Source organism: Perissodus microlepis, chromosome 12, assembly GCF_051167445.1.
Source record: "Perissodus microlepis isolate ML-2025 ecotype Zambia chromosome 12, ASM5116744v1, whole genome shotgun sequence".
NCBI lineage: Eukaryota > Metazoa > Chordata > Actinopteri > Cichliformes > Cichlidae > Perissodus > Perissodus microlepis.
Window position 1 is genome coordinate 13,228,647 of NC_140472.1, and position 11,178 is coordinate 13,239,824.

Below are 11,178 nucleotides of genomic sequence, written 5' to 3' on the forward strand. Positions count from 1 at the left end.
CACTTAAATCAAAAGGCATGTCTTTTTTTAGGGATAGACTGGGTGTCTGCTTACTGATCAAAACAGGTTCAAGTGCTTTTTATTGTCGGCTAAATCTAGGCTATGCTTAGGCATTGTGTTTGCTCATACCAAGGTGCTAAATTTCCTAGAGAGTCACTGCAGTCTGTGCATGCCAGGAGACTCCTGTGGTGACACGCTACCTGCCTACCTGTCTGGTTTGGCTGACCTCTTAAATAGCAGGACAAGGGCTTGTGCTCACAGGTTTTTCTGAGCTCACAGTTTGCCAATAACAAACAACTGGTATCTACCTGAAACTCTATTTTTGCCATCCCAAAGAGAAAACTGTATCACAGTCTGACATGCAGTCTCACGATCTTCCTCTGTGTCAATTTGTTGTTGTAATAGACCTAAATCCAGCAGTTATTGCAGCTCTAAACAGGTTAATTGGGTTTTGTGTGTCATATAAGCATAGAAATGCAGCTCGCTTGCTCTGTTTTCTCAAACATACCATAGCTGCCCAGCCACATGCCATGTGTGACACAGCGACAAAGAAGCCTTGGGATATTGGCTCCAGTCAAGATCTTTGATACTGGGCATTTTCCATCAATGGGCGCCTCTGCATGGCAGCCATATTGGGAGGGAGAATACTGTGTGGTCGCCTGAGAACTTGTGTGTTTCCCAGCCAACGTGCATCTAAAGAATAACAATTTCACTAGCCATGAAGACCATCCATGGAGCCGTGGGGTCCGTGGCCAGAAAGCTCGGCCAAACACTCCACACTCACGCAGCTTTCTATGTACTCCTATAAATACATCTCCTATTTGTATAGAGGCGATATGCATCTTTGGGAAAATACCACAATGTTGACATAAGAGCACCCTCTACACTCTCCCCTCCCCCTCCCATCTCTCTCTAAACTCCTACCCCTTGCTGAACCTTTCACTGGTTGGGAGAGAGTGAGGGAGAGAAGGAAAGAGAAATGGAGGGAGACTGAGAGTAAAAGAAGTGTCTCTTAGAGGCCTCCACGGTCTTTAAGCCACTATGGTATCCACCAGAGCCCTCACATACACTTAGGCTCTAAAGGGCTTTTGTCCTGTAAAGAGGGGGTTTGGCTAAATTGGGGGTGCTTGTGCATTGGCGGGTGGGATTGGGCTGGATGTAGTATATTTGGCTCCCACGTCTCCATCACTGGAATGGTGAACTTTTTTTTTTTTTTTTAAAGCTAAGGAGTTGGAAGGTGGGGTGTGGAGTGGGGGTGGTGGTCGTTTTTTTTTTTTTTTTTGTTTTTTTTTGGGAGGGGAGAGAAGTTTGGAAATCTTCCAAACAGTGCCTTTTTGCTTTCAAAAAAACCCCTCTACTTGTGTAAATGTGCTCTTTGTCCCTTGGCCTATTGTTTGAATAGCATTGTGGACTTTTTGTGGGAAGCTCACAGGGGCCTGGGGGCCTAGGGGGCCAAGGAGGGACCAAGGGGGGCGCTGCCTGAATGACTTAGACCCAGGACATGGAGCTGTGGAGGCACCAAGGTACAATTAAGAAATGTTAATGCATGCATACACACACATGGAAATACAACTCCCCACACATGCTTGGAAAAAAATAACCCAGAAATGGTAAAAATGCACTTAAAACTCTGTTAACATTCAAAAAAATGTTAACAGTATGAGTCTTTCTGAGAACTGTCGCATTGTAGTAACTTCTTTGCTGATAGAAACAATATGAAAACCGCCCGGCTCCCTCCCCCTATTAAGGGATTTCTTAATAGAGCTGAATGTCTGGAGTCCCTCGCTTCAGCCAATTCATGACACCCATCTGTCCTCGCTCTCAAAAGATGCCGGCAGGTGGAAGAAAAGCACAGAGCATTTGCATTTTGGGGCCCATTTATTCTTCAGAGTCCATGGGTCAGTCCAGTAAAAAGCTTGCCTGTATTGTAAAATTATGGAGTTGAAGTATGTTAAAAACACTAACTCCTGGGAAAAGCAAGGACTTTGGACCTGCGTATGGTGCAGCCGAGAGAAGCAAAGAGAAGTAGCACACTTTACATTGTGATGAAGTCCTTGTAGAACCGAATGCAGTTAAGCAATAAAGTTGTTGTGATGCCATATTGCAACAGGTGCATTTGGTTACACAGACCTCATGCAGATTTATTTCAGATCCAATCAGGATAATGTAATGCGGATGAAGTAAGACCTAATGAGTAATCACTTGCATGTAAGGACAGATTACTAGTACTTGAAGTTTCTGCGACTCTGTAAATCCCTATCCTGGCTGTACACAGACCCTTGACTATACTTCCAATTACTATACTTCCTATAGTTGGTTAGATACCAAAGGCTCTTCTGAACTCTCCTTCACTGTCATCACTAGATATCCTGTGACCTTCCTAGCACTGATTCCCCCCCCCCCCCCCCCACCAGAGCACCACACGAGCTTTCCACTGGAAGGTGATTGAGCATGGCACCCTGCTCTACCCTGTCCTGCTTTGTCTGGGGACGTGTGCCTGTGTCAGGATCCACAATTAGTGGGGCGCGTCCCCTACCATTAATCACAGAGCAGTCCTGGATCTCAGTACCCTACAGCCACACTTACTGACAACTTACTCAGCATCAGCAGCCTTATGCTAGCATCCTCAAACACAGCGAGGCTATGTGAAACCAAACATATTCTGTTTTTTTCCCCCTTCTCCCATAGAGTCTAACATTGCATTTCAGTATAAGAACTCACTGAACTGATGCTATATCTTGTATTTTATTCAGCATTGTCACCACATGAGATCTTCTCAGCATGTAAAATATGCACGGATGTAAAACTGAAATCCCACAGACGACTTTGCAGTGTCACATGAACTTTGCAGCCCGTGCGATGTACACCAGTGAAGTCATGAAAAACAATACGTGCTTTTGGCAGAACGAACTGCAGACAGACAGCAAACACAAACCTGACCTCTTGAGGGGAAAGTATATCCCCAATTCCCATTTCACTCAGAGTATTCAGATCAATACTGTGGCAGGATGTTAAATATTTGTCATCAGACGATCACACATTGATGAAACAAATCAATGGGTGATAGGAGGCAATGAGACAGAGCTGTGTGCTTGCTTACCTAGCTCCTAAGGGACGGGGAGGGAAAAGAACGGGAACGATGGAGGGAGACAAAGATTTGTGGCTCTCGGGGGCTGAGATTTTTCTCTTGGGTACTATTTGTTTGTCTTTTTTTTTTTTTTTTTTTTTTTTGTCGATAAGGGACAACCATGAGGAAAAGGATAAAGGAACTTATGGGTGGGGGTGTGAAGAGTTTCCCCTGAGAAAACGCAGAAAATTCCATGCAGTTCATTTAGTAAGCTTTGCATTCTTTACCCACATGCTTGTATATAAGACATCACACACATAATTCTCTGACATAAACTGATATGTTGAAGCACAGACACACTTTGTCCCACACTTACACACAAAAACTGCTCTGTATGCTCTGACTGTCTTTATTTAACGCATAATGAATTTTTTGCTGGCTTTCTTTCGATCACTCTCTCTCTCTGTATTTCTCTGTGCTCTCTGTGCTTTGTAAAAACAGAGGAATGAAAAGCAGCCAGATGGTAGCTCAGGCCTAATATAAAATCAATACACTGCCTCCAAGAGAACTGAAGGGGGAGAAAAAAAGAAGAAGAGTTAGTGGGGAAAAAAAAGAACATTTAAACACCAAATTTGCCAAAATAGAGTTCTTTGGTCTCTCCTTTTCTCTCTGCTCTCTTTCTTCTCCTCTTTTTCTCTCTCATTCTGTTTTTTTTCCCCTCTCTGACACAAATATGTGAGCCGAGACATGCACGCACAAATTGAGTCAGTGTGCTTCAACCACTCTCTCCAGCTTTGAGTACACCCGTGCTGCCGAACTTCCCCACCTACTGTCTCGCTACGCACCTCTGGGGCACGCAACAGGGCTTACTCGTGTGCGCGAATGTGTGTTTGTGTGCGTGCCAATGATAGCACACAAGGATGTCAGGACATTTCATTGGGCCCTAAATTGAGAGGGAGGAGGGCAAGGTAGAGATAGCCTTTGAAGAGGGAGAGGACTGAGGGCCATTGAGAAATCATTAGGGTAATGATAATTGGCGCAGTGAATAAGCAAAGAGACAAGAGGAGGAGGACAATATATATGCATTTGTGTGTGTGTGTGTGTTTGTGGGGGGGGGGGGGTTAACAGATGCGGTGTTGCAAGAAACTGTGATTGACAGCTGCGTGCTAGATGGCGATACGGGTGCACAACTTTTTAAAATGTGTTTGTGAAAAACAGGAAGATTGTGTGTTTTTAAAATAGAGAACGACAGGTGTGTGTGTGTGTGTGTGTGTGTGTGTGTGTGTGTCAGCTCCACTCTGTGTGTAAGGAGCAGTAAAGCCTGTCCCCCAGTGACTGGGCCTGCTTGCTGGGTGACAGATAGCCCAGGGAGAGAGGGGACACCAGGCTGTTTAGCTGATAATTAAGGAGGTTTTATCTTAATTTGAGCTGTTACTCTCTATCCTCTCCTGTGATTTATGAGTCACTGGCCAGCCCTGCTCCCCTGCTCTGCCCCTTAGCTTTGGGAACAAGACAAAGGAACCTCTTCCCTTTCTACAAACACATTCATAAATTCCACATGTACATTATCACCAGTGCAAACTCTGTAGCACTGACACACACAAACTGATAATTACACAGATCCTAAGGAATACATTTGCACACGAGATCTCAGAGGAGCCCATGGGCTCAAAGCCCACAGTATCAGCACGCTGGCTGATTGATATCTGCATGCTGCGGTGCAACAGGTCTCTTTCACCGCCTTTATTCTCCTCGCTGAGGAGAATAAAGGCGGTGGAAGAGACCTGGTGGTAATGAATCATATGTGAAAAAGGGGCTGAAAGTTTAACCTCTCACAAGCTGGCCTGCGAGAGAAATGGAGAACAGCACAGTATTCAGTTTCTGCAAGGTGGAGTGACCGCAGGCAAGAGTTAACTCGATCTTCAGCTGGGTGGGGTATGAGGTGAAGAGAAGGCAGGGTGGAGGAGTTGGGGTGGGGTAGAACAGGCAAACAATGCAAGCCACTGTTCTCAACCTATCACCCCCTGGGGTCACAGAGGAGAAGACATGCTAGTGCAACCTCATCTCCTCCAGTCGCCTTTCACATAAAGGCTGGGGATTTCTCCTGCGCCCCGGCTTGGATGTTGTTTTTACCAAGATAGTGGGTAGGTCTTTTGGCCGAGCGTGTTTCAGGCTGTGCTGTAATAATCCCACAGGTATTTGGCCTCAGGGAGGGACCTTCACACCTCCGCAAAAAAAAAAAAAGGAAAGAAAAAAATAATGTTGGGCAAAAAGAGTGTTGGCAGGTGTGTAAACTCAGACGTCAATCTCTGCGTCTTTCTTTATGAGCTGCGTTTGTCCAAACTTTTCCAGTTAGTCTACATTCAGGAGATTTTTCTGTCGTGTAGTACAACCGTTCAAACCGGTCACAGTTCTTCTAGCGCTATGACCTGTAACTTGTTATCTCTGCCGTTTCCATAACAAGTTCGTAATTGTTTTGACCGGAAAAAAGACAAAAACAAGTTAAAAGAAACCCAGCGGGAGGAATTCCCATGTGAAGGAATTTTAAAGATGTTTTCTTCTGCATGGACCAAAACTTAAAAAAAGCCGAAGGCGCGCTTAGTCGGAGAGCATGTGTGTGCTTGTGGATGAGGCGTGCAACAGGGCTAGCTGTCCAACAGTGGGAGTCAGAAACATGTTTGTGTTTCTAAACGGGGCCTCCCTGTTTGCTCTTATCTCTTTTCTGGTGGGACGAGTGAAGAGGTTAAAAAGGAAGTTAGTGGTTTCAGCCAAAGGCACAGAGTCGTCTCGGGGCACGAAACCTCATCTGTCCCCTCCTCTAGCCATATAGGCTCTTAACTTTCACCCCTGACCCTGTCACACCCTCCTCTGTGCTCCAGCAACAACAAAAGCAGGAGATTAGGGAAATCAACAGGCTAGAGGGGATTACTGTAGCCCTTTTCATCTCAGCCTGTGCTCACAGTTGACACAATCTATTAGCAGTACTTCAACTTAATCTGAGTGCAGTTTACTTTTTAGTTTGTGTATTTATGTTAGAAATGGTTTGTACATAGACTTAATTGTAGAAAAAGTCCACAGAAAAAACTGGCCATGTGTGCTTTTCATTTACAAAACTTAGATTAAACACACACATAGACACATGCAGCGCACATATAATTAAGCGGCTTAGCTGCCGGAAACACTAACATGTGTTTGTTGCTTTGTGTTAATTTTAGAGGGTGTCTCTGAAGACAGACACTGGAGAGTCCAGCAGGAAGTCACCGGAGTTTTACCCCTCTGAGCTAGAGAGGTGCAAAAGTTCAGCAGAATGTGCAAGTGGGAGTAAATAACGGATAACTGTTTAGCCGTCTTTATTGTGTTTTGTTGCTGCAGTGGCCTATGATTAATAAAAATCTTGTGTTGCTACGCAAAGTTGGCTGCAAGATACAGAATGGCTAAGTAAGCTTTAAAACAAAGTTGCTCTTGCAAAAGCACAGGATTCAGTTTCTGCACACTCACGTCTTTTAATTACAGTTAAGTTCTTCTTCTTTCTCCAGAAAACCCTGCATATCCTTTTCTTTAGTTTTTTTTTTTGTGAACCATGCCTGAATCGCTTTCGGCTCTCAGGGTCTGGCAGCAAGTCAAAACTGTGTGCTCGACCCTCTGGAAGCACGTCTGCTAACCGTTAAGCCGTTTAGCTCCTAATACCAACAACAAACACTCTTTCTGTGTTGGCCCTGGGCATAGAGCACAGAGCTGCCTGTGAGGGAGGTCAGACAACTCTATAATCGGACTCTACCCATCTGCCCTCTCCTCTTCCACACTGAGCGGCAGGTTGGGCTCCTCGGCAGGGGACTAAGTGGGACATGGGGACACAGATGCCCACTGACACTGGACCACTCGGGGAGCTTAAGCCTCAGTGTAGCCACAGTCCGATCTCACAATGAGCAACTCCTTTAATGATGATGCTTGTGTGTGTGTGTGTGTGTGTGTGTGTGTGTGTGTGTGTGTGTGTGTGTGGATATTGTATGTGTTTAGCACCTGTGAGCAGGAATGTGTGGATGTGTGAGAGCTGGTTTTATGAGCATGCATAATTGTGTGTGGAGAGGTGTGTGTGTGCCTTTATATTTATGAAGTGCTAGATCAGACATTTAATTTGCCACAGCCTAGTGAATGTGCAGAGAGGCGTCTCAGTAGATGTGTGCTGTCACCACCCTCTCTGCCATGTCTCTGCATCGTACTCCTTTTCCTCCCACCCTCATTCTCTCTCCTCTTCTTCCACACTCCCTTCCTCGACCCTCTCGCCTGTTCCTGCACCCCATGCTGGGGCTAATTTTAGAGTTTCTTCCCTGAATCCCAGAGTGCAGGTGGTGGTTGTCTCTCCACCCCTGCCTAGCTGAGAAGCTTTGCTCATGGATGTGCTCCACAGAGTGCTTCAGTGCTCCTTTGGGGCATGTAGAAGGTGTGCTGGAGGGGAGGGGAGATTGAGCACTGGGGAAAGTGGGGGTGGAGGCAGGTAAGCTACAGCTCCATGCTCTTTAACCATGCCAAGATGCCATGGTAACAGCAATCTACCTCGTTAATGGGTTATTTTTCTCGTTCTTTTCTTTTGTTTTGTTCCCCCCTCTCTGCTGTTCACCCTATTCACTGGAAGAGTGCCGTTCTCCACTCAGGAGTGCAAGCTCACAGGTGATTGGCTAAGCAGAATCCCTGGTGATGTATTAGCAGCCAGACAGTACACATACTGTTCTGAACACACTAACAGGCACCTTTCTGTCAGACAAACTCAAATAAGACACATGTAACTGAACGTGCACACCCCAGAAATGCAGTTTAGATTCATGCGTGGAGTGTCTGCCTTTAATGTTCTAAATGAAATCAGTTTTTCCACAGATCATGAGTAAAATTGGCTTGCAGCACCATGTGCAATGCAATTTTGAACACTCTGTGTACAGTCCTGAATTTACTGTGAATTCAGGAGTGTATATAAAAAAAAAATAAATAAAAAAATCAAGAAGCGCAGCTGTCGATAAATAAAATTCCCCTTTCAAATTGAATGATAGCTCTACTGTAGAGCAGTAAATCAATCACTTAACATAAAACACATTTTTTAAAATAAATTTTGAATTTACTTTGGAATTAATTTAAAATCGCAGATGGGAAAAATAAAGCTTCACAGAAAATGTGAAAATTGTATTTTTTATTTTTTTATTTTTTTGCAACAGTGACTTTTGTTGTTTCTCTTTAAAGTTAGCTAACACAGAAAGGCCATGTGCCCCAAAGCACAGTGGGAAGAGTAAATACTTTGCTTAAATTGAATTGTTTCTTTTATATTTCCTCCCTCCCCCCCCCTTTGTGTCACTGACTGACTGTAATTGAAATCGGAACTGTTTCACCAGCAGACAACAATGATCTCAATGACCGCTAAGCTGCCTAAAAAAAAATAAAAATTCTGCACCAGAAAGTTACATAACAAACTGGGCAATGTCTCACTTTGTCGTCTGTCCACCTAGATTTGCTCTCTTGTTGTTGTTTTTGTCCTAGCTTTTGGGCCAAATCATTACATGTAGGCATTCATTCAACTGCTTTAACAAGCCTACTGGGGCATGAGCTGAGCTATCTGTGGGACATGAATCGGACCTGGCCAAGGGCACAAATCACAGAGAGGGAAGAAGAGAGACCCTGACAGCAGAGGGCTGTGGCTCAGCTTTCTCCCTCCTCCCCCCTTTGCTCCTTGGTGGATTTTGATTTTTTTTTCCTTTCTTCTCTCTGTAGCCTGCTGCTGTTGAGAGCTCTGACTTGGCTTGTTAAAATTAATCTCCATGCAGAAAGCGGGTAGAGGACAGTTGTTTTTCCCGCCTTGCACTGCTACGAGCTGTGTTGGTGAGGGAACCGGTGTATCGGCCTCTGTGTGCCGTTTTGGATGGAGCTGGGATGTGATTCATCATGTGGCGGTCAGGCGAACTCAACAGGCATAACCACAGCCAGCCACACCAAGCCATCTGAGACCATGCAGGGCTGTTTGGTTGGCTGCTCTCTATACACAGCATCACTCTAAACACCCAAGGGAGGCAACAGAAGTGGCGTGTGAAACGTACACATGGGGGGAAAGGCTGGAGGGTGCATGAGCTCATGCTTGTTGATGTGTGCGTGTGCACAAACTGTATACATGCGGATATGTTTGTGTGTGGGGTGCATGTGTTTGATTTAAAAAAAAAAAAAAAAAAAAGAGCCTGCTGAAATCAGCGGTTTTGGGGGGTTAGAACACAATGTGAAAAGATTCTGAGGAAAAAGTGGGGAAAATCATGTTGCTGTGCCTTTTTTTTGTAAGTCTTTCTTTCCATAGCTTGCCTGCGGAGTAAGTTTCCAGCCATGACTGAGGCCTCAGGTTCCCGGGATGGAGTGGGGATGATGGTGGAGGGGGTGGCTGTATTTCTGTCCTCGCTTCCTCCATATTCCCTGTCTTCCTCCTTCTTTCTAGTTCTCCCTATGGATTGAGCTGAAGGACATGTCACTACAACAGTGCGCTGGATGAGACAAGCCCACATCTCTCCCTCACTCCTTCCTCCCCTCTCAGCCTTCCAAATTCCCTCCCTTGCCTCCTCCCTCCATGGACTCTTTCTTTTAACTCTTTTTTTTTTTTTTTGTGTGTGTTTGGCTTTTTCTTCTGTCCCCACAAACACATAAACAAACTCAATTAGCTAATGACACTGGCCCGGCCATTGGGTGGTCCTAATTAACGTTTACTGACTGCCTGATGTCAGCTCTCAAGCAGTGATTAATAACTAGCCCCCTACCAGCACAGGCACACACATACACATAGAGGCCGTAAACACAGAGGTGAGGGGTGCTTTTTTTTTTTTTTTTTTCTTTCATTTTTCATATTATGATATTACCATACAACTGTCTAAGGCTCTGACAACTCAACATGCAACATGTGCCAGTTGGCCGCAAACCAGAGCTGTTTTTTGGTTTGTTTGTTTTTTAATGGTGAACAAGCACTCTGGAGTGGTAGAAGCTGTAATATGATCATTTAAATCCGCTGTGCTGTTAAACAGATTAGAGCCTTAGGGTAGTACAGTGGAGTAGTAAGAGGCTCTGTCCAAACATACCGGACCCAGCAGACAGTGTGTGAACTGGCCCCGAGGAGCGTTCTTCAGGAAAGACTGCTGTTTAGCTTGCAAAGGGTTAACATCTGCTGGGCTTGCAGACTCCCTGCGTGTGACGCACTGTCTCGATGAGGGAAAGTCTAACAGGAAAGGCAGTCTAAAAAAGGTCCCTGTGCAGCGAGGGCCCAAGGTACATTTTCTTTGGCCCTCTTCTCACATTTTTTTGCACTTGTTTTTCCAATTTGCTTAACTACAGTTCAATGGTTTGTGGATTTCCAGATTGCTGTACGGGTTCCCCATTGATTTTGATGGTGGAAAGGTGGAAGAGTCATCTCCTATAGCTATTGTGAGGCTAATTTGACATTTTTTGTTTTTTAGCTATGTTTTTAGTGTGAGGCCCGCTTGCCTGCCACATTCTTGCTAACTATCTGCTGCTCCTGTTGCCCATAAGTTTACTGTCCTGTTGATGCACAATCCCTCTAAACTGCTCAGAGATTTCTGGTGATAAAACAGTATCCACCTGACCCAAAAGATCTACGTGTTTGTGTGTGCATGCATATGTGTGTGTTTGTGTGCGCCCGAATACGAATCGGGTCAGTTGGGAGGTGGACACAGCAGTGACAGGGCTTCATATGCTAATATGCTGCACATGTGGCTCTGGTATTGGAGGGCTGGGGTGGTCAGAATGACCCCCTACCCATTTCCACCCCATCCCATTCATCCCCGCTGAATGTGGCTCTCCATTCATGCTGCTTTCACAGAGGAGGGAGGGAAGGAGGGAGGAGGAGAAGGAGGGACCGTGGTCACAGAGGGAAAGAGGTGGTCTTTCTCCTTTCCCTGGCTCAGAGAGAAGGAAAAACAATTGGTGTGCAAATGGATTCCTCTCCTTATTCCTGGATGATTCCCCTCCCTTCTTCTCCTCCTCCTTCTATCCCTCGTTTCTGTGGTCCCGGGAGGTTTAGAAAGGGAAGAACAGTAGAGAGGACGGCTATTGGCTGATCATCTGTGTTGAATCAAAATAAA